Below are 21300 nucleotides of genomic sequence, written 5' to 3'. Positions count from 1 at the left end.
GACAAATACTATGTGACATCACTTATATGTGGAGTCTAAAAAATAATATAAATGAATCTATATACAGAACAGAAACAGACTCACAGACATAGAAAACAAACTTATGGTTACCAAAGGGGAGAGGGAGCGGGGAGGGACAAATTAGGAGTATGGGATTAACAGATGCACACATGCATACATGAAATAGACAAGCAACAAGGATTTAGTGTATAGCACAGGGAGTTATTCAATATCCTGTAATAACCTATAATGGAATGTAATCTGAAAAAATATATAACGGAATCACTTCGCTGTGCACCTGAAACTAACACAATACTGTAAGTCAACTATACTTCAACTTAAAAAAATTTTGCCCCTCTGCACCTGTCTGGGAATGACTGTGAAAGTGACACGAATATTGATTTTGGCGTTACAAACAAATTTTGAGAGAGAGGTGAATGTGCAGATCCGTAATCCATGAATAATGAGGAATGACTAGATTACGACCTGTCTGACCTGCTCAGGAGAAAGGGGCTGAGCCAGGATTTAAATTTAGGTCTGACTTCAAAGCTCATTTTCTTTCTGCTTCACCCCACTGTCTCCCTAAACCAGTCACAGGATTACACTCTGCCCTGAGCATCTGATGACTCCATACCCAGTGCAGTCACAGTTCATTCTTCAAGCCTGTGGTTCCTGTTAAAACCTAGAATAATAAACAGACTAGTGAGGCTGCTTCATCATGAAAGCCACATGAACCAAGTGGAATTCCAAAGACGATGGAAATCAACAGTGCTATCTGCTAATGTGTCTGCTTTGAATATTATGTGCATAACGTTATGTAGTAAAGGTCATGTGAAGTGACTCAAGCTTGACAAACTTTCTTTCTTTGAGGTCTATGCAAGAGAAATGTTAATATGCCCACGTCCATCCCCGACAAAGGCCTTGTGGTCCTTGAAGTGAGTGCTCTGATTCCCCAGACTATACTGTTAAATTTTACTTTATTATTTTATTTCATGTATTTATTCATTTTGTGGTAAAATACACATAACACAAAATTTACCACTTTAACCATTTTTAAGTGGCATTAAGTACACTGTTGGGCAACCATTGCCACCAACCATTTCCAGAACGTTTTCATCTTCCCAAACTAAACCTCTGTACCCATTAAGTACTAACTCCCCACTTGCCCTCCCCCAGCCACTGGCAACCACCATTCTCCTTTCCATCTCTATGAATGTGACTAGGGTTCAGAGTGATTTTTATTACATGTCGGTGCCAAATGTTCTTTTGCCGTTAACACGTCTCTGATACTATGGTGAAAATCAGTGGGGAAATAAAATGAATCAGGCAATGTATCGACACTTACATTTAAGTCCTTTTATAAGCAACTCTCCTTCTGTTTTTAATAAAACAATTAAAGAGAGCAGGGGAAACTTTGGCCTCAGCCATTAGAATCTATAACAAATGAGAGTATCGTACTGTGTTTCCACTGAGAAGACCCATGAAATAAATCACTACTAATACCTGGGGAAGTAATTTCTCCTGAATTTTCAGCCTTGGGGCATTGACTCAATATTTTACAGATCACAGAATTCCCATTACACAGCACCTCTTTCTAGCTCATGACAGTCTTCTGATTGCTCTTGGAGCGGCATGAGAAGCAACCAATGCTAGTCAATAATTGCAAGAGAAGAGAACTCAACATCAACTAGGCTTAGACCCAAATAAGCAGTTCCAGCAGGCATTCTTCAGCATTCTGACAGCCCTGATACCTGGTCTAAAACAATGCTCATCCACGTGCTATCTTAGTCTCTTCCAAAATAAACAGCTATTGTTTTGTGGTTAGCCAATGACAGTGCCCAGTTGTAGAAGCAACCTCCAGTCTTGGTCTCTGTTATAATTATCTCCTTTCCCTTTGTTGCCTACAGGATTCTTTACCGTTGTTTTAGTTATTCTACTGATAGTTCATCTAAACCATTTTTGGAAACAGGAAATGAATCAAAAAGAAAAAAGCCTTAATTTTAAACATCCATTTTTTTTTTAAGGAAGTAGAGTTTCAGGATCGGTTCTTACCTATGTTAAATGAAAGAAGTAAAGCTGTAAACAACAGACATAAAATGATCTTAAAATTGTTAGTATAAAATTACCGGTATTCAACACCCATTTATGATAAAAATTATCCAGAAAGTGGGCATAGAGGGAACATACCTCAACCTAACAAAGGCCATATATGACAAACTCACAGCTACCTTCCTACTCAGTGGTGAAAAGCTAAGCATTTCCTATAAGATCAGGAACAAGACAAGGATGCCCACTCTCACCACTTTTATTCAACGTCGTTTTGCAAGTCCTAGCCATGGCAATCGGAGAAGAAAAAGAAATCAAAAGAATGCAAATTGGAAAGGAAGAAGTAAAACTAACACTGTTTGAAGATGACATGTTATTATACATAATCCTAAAGATGCCACCAGAAAACTCCTAGAGCTAATCAATGAATGTGGTAAAGTTATAGGATACTAAATTAATATGCAGAAATCTGTTGCATCTCTATCTCTATACACTAACAACGAAGTACCAGAAACAGAAATTGAGGAAACAATCCCATTTACCATTGCATCAAAAGAATAAAATACCTAGGAATAAACCTACTTAGGGAGGCAAAAGACCTGGACTCCAAAAACTGGAAGACACTGATAAAAGAAACTGAAGACAACACAAACAGATGGAAAGATATACAGTATATACTGTGTACTTGGATTGGAAGAATCAATATGGTCAAAATGACTATACTATCCAAGACAATCTACAGATTCAATGCAATCTCTATCAAAATACCAACAGCATTTTTCACAGAACTGGAACAAATAATTTTAAAATTTGGATGGAAACACAAAAGACTCCAAATAGCCAAAACAATCTTGAGAAAGAAGTACAGAGCTGGAGGAATCATGCTCCCTGACTTCAGACTATACTACAAAACTACAGTAATCAAAATAGTATGGTACTGGCACAAAAACAGACCCATAGATCAATGGAACAGGAGAGAAAGTCCAGAAAAAAACCCACACACTTATGGTCAATTAATCTATGACAAAGGAGGCAAGAACATACAGTGGAGCAAAGACACTCTCTTCAATAAGTGGTACTGGGGAAACTGGACAGCTACTTGCAAAAAAAATGAAATTAGAACATTCTCTAACACCATATACAAAAATAAACTCAAAATGGCTTAAAGACTAAAATATTTAAGTCTTCAAGACATGACACCATAAAACTCCTACAAGAGAACAAAGGCAAAACATTCTATGACAAAAATTGTGTCAATGTTTTCTTAGGTCAGTCTCCCAAGGCAACAGAAAGAAAAGCAAAAATAAACAAATTGGACCTAATTAAACTTAAAAGCTTTTGCACAGCAAAGGAAACCATCGACAAAACAAAAAGACAACCTACTGAATGGGAGATGATATTTGCAAATGATATGACTGATTAGTGATTAATATCCAACATATATAAACAGTTCAGACAACTCAACATCAAAAAACAAACAACCCAATTAAAAAATGGGCAGAAGAACTCAATAGACATTTTTCCAAGGAGAAAATCCATATGGCCAACAGGCATATGAAAAGATGCCCAACATTGCTTATCATCAGGGAAATGCAAATCAAAACCACAGTGAACTATCACCTCACACCTGTCAGAATGGCTATCATCAAAAAGAACACAAATAACAAATACTGGCAGGGATGTGAAGAAAAGGGAACCCTTGTACACTGTTGGTGGGCATGTAAATTGGTGGAAAACAGTATGGAGGTTTCTCAAAAAACTAAAAACAGAACTACCATATGACCCAGCAATTCCACTTCTGGGCATATATGCAAAAAAAAAAAATTCCCAAACACTCATTCAAAAAGATATATGCACCCCCAATGTTCACAGCAGCATTATTTACAATTGCCAAGATATGGAAGCAACCTAAGTGTCCATCTAGAGATGAATGAATACAGAAGATGTGGTATATATACACAGTGGAATACTACTTAGCCATAAAAAGAATGAAATTTTGCCATTTGCAGCAACATGGATGGACTTGGAGGGCATTATGCTAAGTGAAATAAACCAGATAGAGAAAGACAAATATTGTATGATACCACTTGTACGTGGAATCTGAAAAATACAACAAACTAGTGCATATAACAAAAAAGGAAGCAGACTGACAGGTATACAGAGCAAGTTAGTGGCTACCAGTGGGAAGGGGCAATGTAGGGGCTGGAGACGAGGGAGGTACAAACTACTGGGTGTAAGATAGGCTCAAGGATGTACTGTATAACAAGGGGAACAGAGTCAATATTTTGTAACAACTGTAAATAGAAAGTAACATTGAAAAACTGTACAAAGAATTTTTAAAATTAAAAAAGAAAAGATTAGGGAAAAACGAAAAACTTACTAGTATTCATATGATTTTGGTTTAAGAGAAACTATCCAAAAATTTCCTTAAGCTTGAGCAAATATGAATTCAAGGTCAGGTAAGGTAGCTTTGAAATGCACTGAGACACAGGCTACTCATAGGGAAGGAAAAATCTTTCATAAGCAATCTAAAAAATGGTACTAAAATGTACATTATGTAAGGTCCCTGTTAAAGTTAGAAGAAAATCATAAAGACTGATACTTGATAAAAATGAATGAAGTGGAATGTGGAGAGGCTGTGGAGAAAAGGCAACCCTCCTACACTGTTGGTGGGAATGTAAGTTGGTACAGTCACTATGGAAAACAGTAAGGAGGTTCCTCAGAAAACTAAAATAGAATTACCATATGATCCAGCAATCCCACTCCTAGGAATACACCCCAACAAAACTATAATTCAAAAGATACATGCACTCCTATGTTCACAGCAGCACTGTTCACAATAGCCAAAACACGGAAACAACCTAAATGTCCATGGACAGATGAGCGGATAAAGAAGATGTGGTACATATATATAATGGAATATTACTCAGCCATAAAAAAGAATGAAATAATGCCATTTGCAGCCACATGGATGCAACTAGAGATTATCATACGAAGTGAAGTAAGTCAGAAAGAGAAAGACAAATACCATATGATATCACTTACATGTGGAATCTAAAATATGGTACAAATGAACTTATCTACAAAATAGAAACAGACTCACAGACACAGAGAACAGACTTGTGGTTGCCAAGGGGGAGGCAGGGAGAGAGAGGGATGGACTGGGAGTTTGGGGTTGGTAGATGCAAACTATTGATATTACATTTAGAATGGATAAACAACAAGGTCTTAATGTATAGCACAGGGAACTATACTCAATATCCTGTGATCAACCATACTGGAAAAGAATATAAAAAAAGAATGCATATATGTGTATAACTGAGTCACTTTGCTGTACAGCAGAGACTGGCACAACATTGTAAATCAACTATACTTCAATTTTAAAAAAATGAATGAGGTGGGAAAGCAATGCATTAAATACAGCAAGTGAGAAGGCCCTGAGGCTGGAGGAAGCTCAGGGTACTTGAAAACTGGCAAGAGATGCAGTGTGGCTGGGTGTTAAGAAATGGCAAGTGGCCACCAGAAAATAGCAAGGTATTTTTTTTTCACATCTTTATTGGAGTATAATTGCTTTACAATGTTGTGTTAGTTTCTGCTGTACAACAAAATAAATCAGCTATATGTACACATATGTCCCCATATCTCCTCCCTCTTGCGTCTCCCTCCCACCCTCCTTATCCCACCCCTCTAGGTGGTCACAAAGCATCGAGGTGATCTCCCTGTGCTATGTGGCTGCTTCCCACTAGCTACCTATTTTACATTTGGTAGTGTATATATGTCCATGCCACTCTCTCACTTTGTTCCAGCTTCCCCTTCCCCCGCCGTGTCCTCAAGTCCATTCTCTACGTCTGCGTCTTTATTCCTGCCCTGCCACTAGGTTCATCAGTACCGTTTTTTTTTTTTTAGATTCCATATATATATATGCGTTAGCATACAGTATTTGTTTTTCTCTTAGAGATGTATTCTATAATTTTCCAACAAGTAAAGGAACATGAAGGAAACAGGGAAAATATTAAAAAATAGAATTCAAGAAAATAGAAAAAAGCAGAGGAAAAACACAAAGCAAACAGAAAACAAAAAAAAAGTGGGAGTAATAATTATCTCAGTTATCACAATAAATATAAATATATCCATCAATCAGAAGATTATCAGTTTGGATTAAAAAGCAAAAAACAACATCCATGATATGCTGCCTACTTGAATCCGTAAGAAAAGGTTGAAATAAAAGAATGAAAAAGTACAGTCTTGCAATTATTCCCCTTAAAAAAGCCGGTATGCAATATTAATACTGAAGAAAACTTATATTTAAGTAAGTATAATTAGGATGGATTTAAAGTGATGTCACAATTGATTAATAGCTCCTTGGTCATTTCAAAATTATTAGTGACACAATTTGTTGATTGAGCTATCACTTCCCTACTTATATTCCTGGAAAATATTATTAATGCATCTGTTCATAAACTTTTTAAGAACCATAAAAATGAGTTTCATGTTACAATAAATTAAATGCAAAAAAGTTTAAAGAAGTTACAAAATAATGAAAGGAAAAAAATCTATAAAGGTTGGAGTGTATTCATAAACTTTTAGGCACCCAAAAATATAGCTTCAAAATATAAGCAAAACAGAAGTACAAGAAGAAACAAATCTACAAACAATGTTAGAGATTTTAAAATATGTCTCTTAGCATCGAAAGACCAAATAGACAAAATATTATGAAGGCTATACAGTATATTATAACAATAGTAATTATTGTTCATTAATTCTAACACCTTTCTTCTAACAATTTGGAAACATTATTTTGTTTATTCTTACTTTAGAGTGGGAAGGAAAGATTTCACATCCTTACTTTCCAAATGGGGAACAGAAGCTAGAAGGTACTAAGAAACTCGGTGAAGTTCACTTAGGTAACCACGGTCTGAAACTGAACTTTTCTGATTCATAACCCTTTCCTGAACTTGAATGCTTCCTTTTCTGTACATCTGCCTGTTCTACGGTCCCTAGGTATTTCTCCCTGGTATTGTAAGGGGAAGAGTGGTGAAATAAATTAACTCAGCTCTCTAAATTCTGGCTCTATATGACAATGTGCAAGTCATATACTTTCTCTGAGATTGTTTTCTTAAATATCACTTACAAGGTTTAGGTTTAATAATCTTTGAAGCCTTATTTCTACGGGTCTTGTCTCCTCCACCCCTGCTCCCTCCAATCTCTGGACAAGAACTTCAGACTTAGTTCTCAATTTTTTTTCTTCTTCAGATGTGCTTTTCCAAGAAAAGTGTTTTCATACTAATTGACCTTTCCAATCAGTAATTTTATGTGGGCTTCCCTGGTGGCACAGGGGTTAAGAATCCGCCTATCAATGCAGGGGACACGGGTTCGAGCCCTGGTCCTGCAAGATCCCACATGCTGTGGAGCAACTAAGCCCGTGTGCCACAACTACTGAGCCTGCGCTCTAGAGCCCGCGAGCCGCAACTACTGAGCCCATGTGCCACAAATACTGAACCCTGCACGCCTAGAGCCCATGCTCTGCAACAAGAGAAGCCACCACAATGAGAAGCGTGCTCAAGGAAGAGTAGCCCCCGCTTGCCGCAGCTAGAGAAAGCCTGCACACAGCAACGAAGACCAAACGCAGCCAAAAAGAAATAAATAAAATAAATTTATTTTTAAAAAAAGAAAAAATAATTATATGTAATACCGGGTTCTTGAAATACAGGTTCTGGAACAGTTGCCCTATAAGGCAGGAACCGTTACTATCTTGATTTTATAGATGAAGAAAAATGACTTCACCAAGTTAAATAACCTGTTCCAATCATAAATACAGCCAGAGAGTAGCAGAGCTGGATCAGGTTCCATATGTATCTGATACCACAGTCATGGCTTTTAATCACTATGCTTGGGAAAGACCACCCACTGACCATATTTCAGCAGAGCTATTTGTCATGTCATATTCACCATCCAGATGAATTCTTGATTTCCACACAGCAATGGGGTCCAGGAGAGGATGGGTGCTTCAAAACCATGCACAAGTCCAACCTCAAATTTACTTTTATAGTTTGACTTGACCCTCTCCCTCAAACAATAGGAACAGAGTTGCCAAGTGGCTGACAAAATTAGTTGGTTGGCATTTCAACTCCTTTCTCTGCCTGTGTCTCTGTCCAAGGTTATGACGCTTGCAATGATTTGCAAAATGATGGAAGAGGAGGGGGAGAACAAAAAAGGGGCTTAAGCGTTCAAAATCTTGACCATCAAAACTCGGGAAATTATAACCTACCTCCTCCTCTCCACCGAACACTCAATGCCAGTGAACATGAGGATATCACCCTCTTACTCCTAGTACCCTTTGGCAAGAATCAGAAAGGAGGTTTCCTAGGACTCCAGGATTGCAGGGCAAGAATGAAAAGTCATCATTGAGCTAGGCTACTTAATGTTTACAGTCCCTCCTAGGTTGCTGCTAGACTTTTTGGTACCTTAATGGAAATTAAAAAAAGACACCCCCCCCCCTCCACCCTAACTACAAATTACGAAAAGCAAGCTCCCAGTCTCAGAAGAGAGAGTCCTGTACCACACCCAAGTAAACTGCAAGGTGTCCTAGGTTAAATAAAATGTCCTACTCTGATTGGTAGTCACCAGAGCCCAGGTGAATATCAACCTTTAATCAACCCCTTGGCCAGGCACCTTTGTGCAGTATACAAACTGTACAACCGTCTGTGGCAGCCCTGATCCCCTACCAAGCTGAGAGGTTATGAATTTACCCTTTTGGTTCAGGAGGTATAGGTTCAGAAATTACCTGAATAATTATCTTCCCTTAGCAAGATATGATCACTGAGTTTTTTTTTACCAGTCTTTCTAATTGCCATAGCAATAACTACCACCACTACTTACCGAGTGCCAAGTACATGTTAGGCACCGTCCTAGAGCATTTACAGAGATGATGAAATGAGCCAGTCTGTGGAACTGATTTTCTAGTGCCATCCATCTGGATGTTGAGGAATTTCTGTCCCAAATCTCCGTTTGTACTGCACATAATTAATATTCAGCAATTCTTTCCGACAGCACTTGGTCAGAGGGCTCAGTTACTTCCTAAGGCAACCATGAAACCTTAGGAAGACTCCAGCACTGGCATGCAAAGATGCTTGCCTTCCTGTTTGCTAAAGAGCAACTTCATTCATTCGGTTTACTGAGGTATTTGAAATATAATAAGCTTCACATATTTGAAGTATACAACTTGGTAAGTTTTGACATATACATATACCCACAAAACCATCAGCATAATCAAGATACCGAAATACCTATTACCTTCAAAAGTTTCCTCTGCCCTTCTGTCATTCCTCTCTCCTACTCTCTCCCCATGTGCCTCCCTATCCCCAAGTAACCACTGATCTGCTTTCTGTCACTACAGATTAGTTCAAATTTTCTAGAGTTTTATATAAATAGAATCAAACAGTATGTACCTTTATGGTCTGGTTTCTTTCACTCAGAATAATGATTTTGAGATTCATGAATGTTGTTGTATCTACCAAGAGTTCATTCCTTTTTATAATAGAGTAGCATTCTACTCTATGATACAACACAATCTGTTTAACCATTCATCTGCTGATGGACATTTGGGTTGTTTCAATTTGGGGCTATTAAAAAGAAAGCTAAAAGCTGCCATTTCTAAAGCTCCATGCTTAAGGCATTGCCTCATTTAATTCTCACAACCGTGCTAGAGTTGCATGATGACATTCTTCTTTTTCCGATGATGACATGAAAGCTCATGGAAGTGGATGAACTAGGCCAATGTTTGTGAGCAACACAGCTAGGATGTGAACACAGAGTTGGTCAGATTCAAAGCTTATACTCTTGAACACTACGAGCTCCGGGGGATAGGTACTTACAAGGTAGAAGCCATGGGACACCAGCACAAAGCTTGAAGTCTGTGTGGGTCTTCCTCAGAGAGGGACTGTCTACACCTGCCTGTGAATAACCGCATGCTACACAAAGCACAACGTCAAGACAGGGCCTGGGAGGCTCCAGTTCTACCCTGGACCTGGAAAACAGCCACAGTGAAATCACACCTAGACTAAGGGCTTGCACTTAATGGGCACTTAATAAATAACTGCTGAATGAATCCATGGTTGAATGCCCTAATGAATGAACGAATGGATGGACAAATAGATGCACAGGTGGAGGAAGGCAGTCACTAGTTGCCTTGATGGTAGAGTCATCCAACCATCCCATGAAACTGCTCAAAACGTCTCATGAGTCAGGAGGCAGAGGGGATCGTCTTGATAGTAAATCAACTGTCGCAGCAGCCCAGAGCGTAGGCTGCTCAGTCAGCAGAAAGGGTGTGCAGCTGTGAACGCCTACAGGATGTCGAAGTCCTGAGGCTCACTCCTCATCTCCAGGATCCCGGAACACATTTACTATAAAGGTTGGAGCCATCTGCCTTGAAAGCTGGGAACTCCAATGGCAGGTCTCCCCTCCCGCGTCTGCAAATGGGCCTTGGCTTCTCCAGGCCTTGAACTCTGCAAACGAGCCTTAACAGGGCCCTGCTGCTGGCATCTGGCCACCCTGCTGCTGACTTCATCTGGCAGAGGCCCTCCAGTCTACACCCCAATTCTGGTCCCATCTCTGACAGCTCCCTTGAAAACGAGTTCATTCACAGGCAATGTTACTGAAGGCTGCACAGACAGGCACATTTCCCACTGCCATCCGATGACGTCAGTGCATTTCTGGAGCCAAGATCAACAGAGCATCGTTCACGTGACTGGTTTCCTGAGAACTGGAGGAGACCGCACGCATTCAGGCTTCCTCCTTGCTTCCTTCTCAACTCCCCTCTCCCCACTCACTCCTCACACAGCACTGAGAACACGGGGGTGAGTGACAGTGAAAGCTAACACAAGAGACGCAGCTTAGAAGAAATTTAATCCAATCCAGTTGGAGAGTCATGTGTCTCACCGCAGCCATGAAATTCCATTTTGAGCTCAGCATGTGCTGATGGAGTAATGAAATGAAGACGACACAGCAAATGGCTGGAGAGTCTAATGATGGTTTTTGTGGAGCTTTTAGAGGGGTTATTAGATTCCCTCCCTATGAACCAGAACGACCCAGCAGGCCTAGAGAGATGAACTACTTCGTCATTCTTCTCTCCCTGCACCCACACCTGCCAGCCTCTGTCCCCCTTGGTACAAATAGCTTCTTACATAAAAAGAACAAACTGTCAACAGCCTGAAAGTGAATGGTGAAGCTGAGTGCCTGGCACTGCGGCCCCAGCCCAGTGGTGAGTCACAGATGTAGAATTCATGATTCTGCAACAGCAGGGACCAGAGCATCTTCTGGGCCAACAGGCCAAGGAGAGCGCTGAAGAAGCAGGACCAGTCAAAGAATTGTAAAACTATCTTGAATTCTCCTTTAACAAACAGCCTTGTGTTCAGGCTATATTCAGGGTATGTCAGTCAGGGGCAACAAGATGGGGATGAAAGACGTCTTGCTCACGGGGAAGATGCTGGGGCTCATCCTCTATGCCCACCCATGGGCAAATGTGCATCAGTGTCTCGAAGACCCAGCCAGTGAGGCTGGTGATGACTGCAGCTACCATTTTATGAGGCCCTACGATGTGTCAGCCTAGATCTCCTAGGCTCTTTAGAAAGTAATTCATTTAGCCTTCACAGCTACGTTAGACTTTGGCATAAGAGTCTCTTCATTTTACAGACAAGACAACTGAAGCTTAGGGCATCCGAGGTTACAGGATTAACGTGTGGTAGAGCCAAGATCTGGCTCCACGTATTTCCAACACTGCTGGTTTTCCGGAACCCACGAGCAGCGGTTCGCAAGCTTTGGCCTATATCAGAAACACCTGAAGGCCCTGTTGAAAGAGAATGCTGGGCCCACCTCCAGAGCTCTGGTTCAGTAGGTCTGGGACAGAGCCTGAAAATCTGTATTTTTTTACTAATTTCCCAGATGATACTCATGTTGCAGGCATGGGAACCAGATTTTGAAAACCACTGGAACGGGCTGAATCTGAGTAATCTAACCATCCTTCCAAGTAACAACTCAGCTCAGATGTCACTTCCTCAGACAGGCTTTCTTTGCTGCCCCCCACCCCCGCCCCACAATCTAAAGTAGATTCTCCAAATCAGGGACCAGCAAACTACAGCCTGTGGGTCAAATCAGGCCCGCTGCCCGTTTTTGTAAATAAAGTTTTATTGTCACAGGGCCATGCCCATTCATTATGTGCTGTGTATGACTGCTACTCCACGACAACGTCAGAGCTGGGTATCTGCGAGAGAGACTGTATGTCCCACAAAGCCTAAAATATTTACTATCTGTATCCGGCTCTTTACAGTAAAATTCTGCCAACCCTGGCTCTAAATCGCAGCACCCTTTCTTTATTGCTTTCCCAGCACACATCACTCTCTGAAAGTGTATTGTTTATTCAGTGGTTCATCTGTCTGTATTCTCCACTAGAGTGTCAGCTCCCTAAGGGCAAGGATACTTGTTTGTTTGTTCAGGGCTGTTCCCGCAGTACCTGGAATATAGTCATCACTTGATAAATATCTGCTCAATGACTATCACCGTTGAGTGCCTAGGTATGTGACACAGTACTAGGAACATGACGGCCACTGGAGGAAGAAGACGAAATGTGGTTGTCACCAAGCGGGCTCCCAGCCAGGATGAGAGATTGAGAAGAGCCAGAGATAAAGAGATTGCTGATGGGGCAACAAGCCTTTGAAGGTAGGACCATGCTACTTCCTGCAGCGATGGGGAAACTGGAGGTGGGGAAAGAGGAATTCCTTAGTCACCAGGGTCAAGTGGAGATGAGGAGCCATCTCCCTCCCCCGAGAATGAAAGAGCCTAGTGTGAGGCGTGCCGCTACCTCCTCCAACACATGCCAAATTGGCTCCCTCGGATCTGATATCCTGGGTGGATCACCGTGGAAAGCGGGGGCGGGGAGCGGGGTGGGTGTGGAGGAAGAGGAGCCCAAATAAGGCTGCTGTGAATCCTGGCTCTGCCCATTACTAGCTGTGACATCCTGGTCAAGCCTGATTTTCTCTGAGCTGCAGGGTATTCAGTGGGAAGCGGAGGATTTTAGACAAGGATTAAATGGGACTGTTCATTCATATAACATCTGTTTATTGAATAATGTATCAGACATTATTTTAGGCACTGAGTATGCAGCGGTGAGCAAGACACTGTCTGTCTCCCTCCAACAGGCTCACATTTTAGAAGGTAGGGCATATGACAAAAGGGGTAGACATAAACGTATGTAAAGCATGCATTATGCACTTGGCATGGGGAAGGTTCCTTGTTCCCTCTCTAGTCACCTCTGAATGGGGGATCTCTGTTGCCTTATCTCTGCCCGCAGGCAGAAACATCAAGGTGATGGGTGATGGGGGCTCCTTCGATTTCCCAGGGAGGGGACAGCAGTGGGACTACCCAGCCCTCATGTCGGTGGCTACCTTGGCCAGAGCTCAACACTGCATGGGCCCTATTCATTTCTCCCCAGACCACCCAGCAACACTCTCCCCAAATTTTGTGTGCAGATACAAAGTTGGTACATATTTCATCTTACTTCTGAGCTTCACGTAAATCCCTGAACTTCTGCAACAAGCCAGATCTTTGCAGGGCGGGCTTCCTCGTGTCATTTAGTAGCAGCTCAAAGACCACCGCCCCAGAGAGTCTGCTCCTGACCGATCGATCTAAATTAGCTAATCCCCGCCATCCCCAACACTCCGGCCCACAGCCATGATCACAGAAGCTACTGTATTTCCTTCATAGTATAAATTAAACGAGACAAAGCACTAGGATACCTCCCAAAGCACCTAGGATAGTGCCTGGCACATGGAAGAGTTCATTAAATGTTTATAGCACTACTATTAGCATCATTTTAAAAATCACAATGTTGAATTATCTTAGTCCCTTGTTTTCTAATGTATAGGTCTCCAACACTTGCACTTAGAACTACAGTGCAGCAGAAACCTCAGTGATCTTGGTTACTGTTTTACCCCCAGTGCCTAGAATGGTGCCTGACACAGAGTAGGTGCACAGGAGATAAGGGAAGCAAGGAACGGAAAGAGCCCGATCGCTATTCCTTTGTCACAACGTTCTCCAGCGTACGCTCTGACTCATTCTTCCACTCTGACTAGGGGGGAAATTGCAGTGGAGAGCTGCCATGAAGCCCACCCATTGGAGATGGCTGCTAAAGAGACTGTGAGAGGCAAAGAAAGAGAGGCAGAGCAAGGAGCCATACTTCCGGCTGACCTGCAGATCCTCAATATAGGCCATTCTCCTTTGTGGGGAGGTTCTCTTTGCACTCTGAGCGGCCTACAGAAAACGCCCTGGGGGCTCACTTACTCCTCCCAGGCCCAGGGACTGTGATGCTGCAGGTGACCCCAGGCACCGAGGAAGGGGGTGGCAGACCTCATTTCTACAGCAGACGGCCCCCGAAGCCCGCTTGGGACACTGGATTTTTCAGAGTCAGGTGGCTCCCTCTGGTCCCCTGTCCAAGCTGCTCTGGCTCAGTGGAGCCAGAACTTCATTAGAAAGAAGCTGCACCTTTACGACAATCCCACGGCAGAGAACCTGGAGAACACAAAGGCTCCTGGAGCAGCACAATCAAAATGATTTGATTAAACGCCTTTGAGCAGGCTGAGAAGGAATCCTGGATTCTGGTTAACCCTATGTTTAATGTCCCTCTTCCACCCGACATAACCTTCTTCTGTCCTGGACAGTCTTATGTTCCTTCCCCGCTTCTTCCTGCCTGCTCGGGGCAGTAGTAATCAGCAACACTCACTATAGCTTCACAAGAAGAGTGATAAGGAAACAATCATTTTATTGAGCATCTACTACATGTACACACTGCCTTGGGAACTTTCTACACACTCCCTCACTCGGGGCCAGATCAGCCCTGGGCTCTCGAGGTCTAAGAATAACAGCTCCTGGCTCAGGGTATCTGAGATTGAATCCCTCTCTGCTACTCCTTAGCTGTGTGACCTCAGGCAAGTTATTCCACTTCTCTGAGCCTTGCTTTACTCACTTCTAAAACAGAGACAGGAATGACAACTACCGAATAAGGTTGTTATAAGAATTAAATACAGTAATGCACACAAAGTTGAAAATGGTGGTGGGCACATAACAAGTGTTCGATGAAAGTTTAAGAATTTTCTCCACATTATCATCATCATCAGGAGGAAACTGAGGCTCCTGGAAGCTGAACAACTTTCCTGAGGTCGGAAAGGGATGGAGCAGTAGTCAGATTTACTGGACTCCAGAAATGAGGCTCTTTCCCACTGGGCTATGCTGCTTCCCCTTCACCTTGTGCCTCCCAATGGGTTCTCCAAATTTTACCGTGACACAAATGGTCCTCTGGTTTGGAAACACAGAGGGATTCTGCCAGACCCTTGGTTCCTCACACTATGTTCCAGACCCTGAGCCTTGGAGCTTGCAGTGCTGCCACAGGTTTGTGCTGCTGCATAGTCCTTCCCAAGATGTCACCCATCTCCTGCCCTTTGCAACCTAAGACATCTCTGAAGCAGCTGGGATTATTAGGCGAATGTGCTTGGAATACATACTTTTAAGAGAAATAGATGAAGCAGGAATAATGGATACAGACTAATTCTTCACGTAGAAAAACATTTAAAAGACCTTTATCTTTTCACTGTGTGATGCAATCCTGAACATCTCTGCTTCTACAGAGGATTCCGGTGACCTGCCTGCCTCTTAACAAATAGTGGGGGGTGCCTGCCACATGTCAGGTGCTGTGCTAGGTGCTGGAAAATTCCCGAAGAACAAAGCAGACAAGATCTCTGCCCTCCTGGATCTTAAAGCAAAGTGGGGGAGGCAAATATTAAACAAAAAATTACGCTGCTAAGTAATTACAAGTTGGAGAGGCACTAAAAAGGAAAACTGTGGGGACTGTCACAAAGCGTGGGACTGGAGAGCAAGGAGCCTTGTACTGGGAGAGCGGGGTGGCCAGAGAGACTCCTTGAGGAGACACAGTTGATCTGACATCTGATGGATGAGTAATGGTCATTAAATTAAAATGAAAAGCCAGATAAAGAATTTTAAGTACCCTCAGCAGAGAGATTTTAGAGTTTCACAGGGCTCAAAACCAGCTAATTCACCCCCATCTTTAGATAGTACTGGAGGGTCTATTTTGCCACATATGGAAGAATGCTTTGAAAGCCAAAAATTGGGCAATTACTTCTAGTATCCACTCTTCATCCTTCCTGCAATAGTTTGAAGTGAACGTTGAGAGTTCCAGACAAATAACCCAATGGCTATTCTTTATGTGCAAAAATACGGTTAAGGTCAAGGTAAAATGACTAACATTTGGTGACATCCACATTTGAGAACTCTCCATGGATACCTGCAGTATCCGAAACATCAATGAAAAGGACACTCAACTCAGGAGAAGCAATCTGATGGTCTCTTCAGATTTTCAAGGATCAAGAGTAGAAGCACTAACAAAAAAAAAAAAACATATCCTCATGTACCCAATGAAGTCTATCCACCCAGAGGACGCACTGGTTACAACATTTCTGGAGGGCAGTTTGGCACAATTAATCAAAAGTCTTAAAGAGGTTTACACGTGACCTATCCACCTCTAGGAATCATGCTGAAGGCGAGGAGCAAGCAAGTGCACGGAAAGGGTGGCTGCTACCGTTTACTTAATAAAGAGAAAAGCTACCAAGGATGCACACGTTCAAAAATAAATTTTCAGTTCAGGGTTGTTCGATGGCGGTACTCTTGGCATTTGGGAGGGGTCAATTCTCCTTCGAGCACGATCGTCTGATACTTTTCCGGCTGTTTAGCATCCCAAGCCCCCGCCCACTAAAACACTAGTGGAGTTCCCTAGTCATTTTGACAATAACTACCCGCTTCTGAGATTTTTTTTTTTTTTTTTTTTTGATGTGGACCGTCTTTAAAGTCTTTATTGAATCTGTTACAATATTGCTTCTGTTTTATGTTTTGGTTTTTTGGCCTCCAGGCATGTGGGAGCTTAACTCCCGGACCAGCGATCGAACCCGCATCCCCTGCACTTCAAGGCGAAGTCTTAACCTCTGGAGCGCCAGGGAAGTTCCCCCACCCCTCAACCCCCGCCTCTAAACATGCATTTCCAAGCGCGCCCTAGTGGTGGGTGGTGCCACTACAGGTTAGTAACTACCAGTGGAGAACTATACAGCCACTCCCAAAGATAATCTGGGTCTAAATAGAGAAAAAATGCAGAAAAAAAGCTCAAGATACATAAACTGAAAAAAATTGCAGGATAAATGGATAGCATCATCACATTTTTGTCCAAAACAAAACAGAAACGTACCCCATATATATAGATACTTGTTACACACATGCAAAAAAGGTTGGAAAACAATTTTCCTTGGTTGGTAGAATCATGAGTGATTTTGATCTGCTTTCTTTCTTCTTATCTTTCCCTTTTTTTCAATGGGCAAGTTTTCCCATTATAAAAGGAGAAAGCTATTCCTGTTTTGGAGGACAAACGGTGACCCACCTGTCACCCGCTCCTCACACCACTTCACTTCTTGTTTTGACTTACTGGGAGGATGGCAGGGTCCACCTCAGAGAGCCCTGGCCTCTGCTTGAGCAGCGTGGGATCACCTTTTTCACTCTGCCAAACACTCAGCCTCCTTTCAAGGCAGCAGCTATAACACCAGGGCTAGGACCTGGTAGGTGCTCAAATAAAGGTCTGCTGAATTGAGTCATCCTTTTCTTGTCCTGATTGGGCCAGACTTGCGCTGACATGTCCCCCAGGTTCTACCATTACTTTTACCCAGTGGTTCTCAACTGGGGCGCCCAGCTCATCCCCCAGGGGCAATGGGCAATATCTGGATATACGTTTGGTCATCCCAGTGTTGCGGGGAGAGGGTGGTGAGTGCTACTGACATCTAGTCGGTGGGGGCCAGGGATGCTAATCATCCTACAATGCACAGGACCGCCCCAACACCAAGAATTATTCAGCTTAAAACGTCAATAGCACTGAGACTGAGAAACGCTGCTCACCGTTTTCCTTTCTTAAAACTTGTTAAATAACTTCCAAATTCTTCCTAAAGTATTATCTACTGTAAATGTATCACCATAGCATCTCTAGGAGACAGGGCACATACAATGAATTGCTCAAGCCCGTAGAGAAATTGGAGCCTTATAGATGACTTCAGGTGGTCAATCAGGGAAGACTCCAGTTCTCTGCTCTGCCTCCGCAGGGCTCTTGGGATAATACTAAACACCTCATTTGCGGCGAGCAGAGGCAAAGGATCTGGGCAACTTCTCTGATCAGTTTTCAGTCCAGCCATTAAAAAATACAAGATAGAAGCCTTTCTTTTCCAGCATCGACTGTTACATTTATCATTTTCCACACTATTCTAAGAAGGTTGAGTTTTGCAGCTAATGGATTTTTATAAAATTAAGTGCCCGTGTTCAAGAACACCTCCCTCAAATGGAGGTAACTTTCGTTCACATTATATTGAACTGAAGGCATTTCTCAGAAGAAATAGAACAACAGAGTGTCACCTGAAGGCATATTACCAACCCCACGACCAGGGAATAAAATGAAAGGTTTCTAACAAGAATGAAAACACACTACTTGGAAGCCTAACTGGTCTTGACTATTTCTCCTCCGGCACAAAGCATTTTAATGTTCACTGTAATTTCTCTTGATAGAAAAATGGCTTTTCTCAAACCAGAGACAACTAATATCGTATTAAACATCAGAATTTTTATTAGTAAAAGGCATTTAGGGTCTCAAATTTTTCTAAAAGCTACTAGGCAGCTTTTAAAAAATCTTTAAACCGATCATCAGTTCCATTAATAACAGACTTTAAAAGATCTCATAATTAAAAAATTTGAAGACCATTTTTTCATGCAACATGATCCCTTGAAACACCTTTAATACAGATCCATATTTTATTAGGCAAATATAGAGCCCTTCAAATGGCTTAAAGAGACAGTCTCTCTCCAGAGAACAATTTCCTTTCTGATCATCTGTATCATATAGGTTTGAGTAAGTGTACGGAATAGAGAAAACCATTTAAAGAAAAATACAGTTATAAGAGACGGGAATAGCCTGCCACCTGACATAATTCAAACCACTTGTTTAATAGCATTAATCATTTTTTAAAAATTTATTATTTATTTACTTAAAAATTTTTTTGGCTGTGTTGGGTCTTCATTGCTGTGCGCGGGCTTTCTCTAGTTGCAGCGAGCGGGGCCTACTCTTCATCGCGGTGCGTGGGCTTCTCTTGTTGCAGAGCACAGGCCCTAGAGCGCAGGCTCAGTAGTTGTGGCACATGGGCTTAGTTGCTCCCTGGCATGTGGGATCTTCCCGGACCAGGGATCGAACCTGGGATCGAACCAGTGTCCCCTGCAGTGGCAGGCGGATTCTAAACCACTGTGCCCAGAGGGAAGACCTAGCATTAAACATTTTTCTTTCAAAACAAATCAAAGAAAGTCATTTTATGTTTTCCAAAGACGTTCAATTTGGATGAGGCAAGTGGCCTTCAAAAATACATAAGCACTTACTTTTGGAAATGGTGAATGTAACCAAGACCTTTAGCTTCTGCAACTGTCTGTTCTCTTGGGGCAGCAGAAAATGTTCTCTGAATAGGAACATCATAGGATGATATTTAACGGCCTTAGAAAAGAATCTACCTAAGCAGGGAACTGAAAATAGCTTAACTTTGGAATTTCAGGGCCCAACTCAGCAGGAAGCAATGTGAATAAAAGAAGGGTGGGTCTCTTAGAAGCTGCTGGAAATGAGGTTAGCAAGAAAACGAAATAAGCTAGCTCACAGCTGTATCGAGGTGTGAAAACTCACTGCTCAAGTACTGCCAGTAGAATCGTGATGTCAAACACAGATATTCAGTCACCCACCACCTCATCTGAGTTTCCAGACAAACTCAATCAAATACTCTCATTCTTCTTCAACTTATTCTTTAATAATACAGTCTTTACTGGAACAGAAGAAAATCAAGATATAACCTTAACCTACAGACTAAGAGAGAACACACTTCTTTCTTTCCGCTGATAACCCAACACAGAAGTCCCTTCAATTCTCATGGAGATTATTTTCTGTGAATGTTTGTATTCTAAGACATTTTCTTCCTAGTAAGAATCAGAGTAGAGATCACAAACCGGAAGTGCCTGTAGGGCGTAGGAAGATTAACACAAAAGGATGAAATGGGCTTAGTGGAGACTAGGGTGACTTGGAGAGTCATTCTTTCTAAACACTTCCTGGAAAGAAGTACCAATGCTCAACTCAATGGCCTGCACACAAATCCCTGAAGAGTAAGATTTTAAACTTTAAAATTTCCTAATTTTTAAGTGTTAGTAATTTTTAAGTATTAGTGACTAATTCAAAATTTAAACAATCCTTTGCTGGCTAAACAAATCCTGCCTGTGTGCTTGATTTCATCTGTTAATTTACAACCTCAGAAAGAAAGAAAGAAGAAGAAGAAATGGCTAACGAAAGACGAGATCAGGTGCATTCAGGGTGGTATGGCCATAGACAAGAAATGGCTAACCAAAGAGATGTTATCAGGGTCCCATCCTTAAGTTCTTGGTGAATTCTTAGGGCTTCCCTAACCATAAAGAACCTTTTCTAAAAGCATCACCACATCTAAAGTTCCTGACTTCACATTTTAGGGTTTTTAAGCTTCAAAACATTGTCAGACATAGAGAAGATCTCCAGAGAAAGAAACTTCTTGTGTCAGAGGAAGGGTATAGTGGTCAAACACAAGATTCTGATAAACCTGTCTCTCAAAGACGCACAGGGAAGATCATGACAATATCCAGCGTACAGGAGGGGCTTCTAAACCGACATGAGGCTCGCGGAAGAGAAAATTCCAAGTACCAAGAAATGCAAAGCAGAAGCTGTATATCACTGAGAGAAATGCAGTGAAACGAAATAAACCAAGTTCATCTAACCAAGCTAATAATATTTACAGCCTGTGGGCAGTGCCAAAATATTTCAGGAAATGTCAATGTCTTTCTTTGTAAAGCCAGGCCAAACTTTTGAACACAGCATTAGATCACTGGGAAGAATAAGGTAAATCCTTATTTCCTTACTCTCCTTTACAAAGAATCTTTTTTTTTTTTTTTTTTTTTTTTTTTTGTGGTACGCGGGCCTCTCACTGTCGTGGCCTCTCCCGTTGCGGAGCACAGGCTCCGGACACGCAGGCTCAGCGGCCATGGCTCACGGGCCCAGCCGCTCCGCGGCACGTGGGATCTTCCCGGACCGGGGCACGAACCCGTGTCCCCTGCATC

The 21300-nt window shown here is 42.0% G+C and overlaps 1 protein-coding gene across 6 annotated transcripts in view; it reads right to left on the bottom strand.

Moving 5' to 3' along the window:
- Nucleotides 1-21300, bottom strand: part of PRICKLE2 (prickle planar cell polarity protein 2) — a 343425-nt gene that overhangs the window by 79766 nt on the left and 242359 nt on the right. The gene's annotated exons all lie outside the window — the stretch shown is intronic.

Source organism: Physeter macrocephalus, chromosome 18, assembly GCF_002837175.3.
Source record: "Physeter macrocephalus isolate SW-GA chromosome 18, ASM283717v5, whole genome shotgun sequence".
In the NCBI taxonomy this organism is placed as follows: Eukaryota; Metazoa; Chordata; class Mammalia; order Artiodactyla; family Physeteridae; genus Physeter; species Physeter macrocephalus.
Note: the sequence above shows the minus strand (reverse complement) of the source record. Positions and strands in the feature narration are given on the sequence as shown.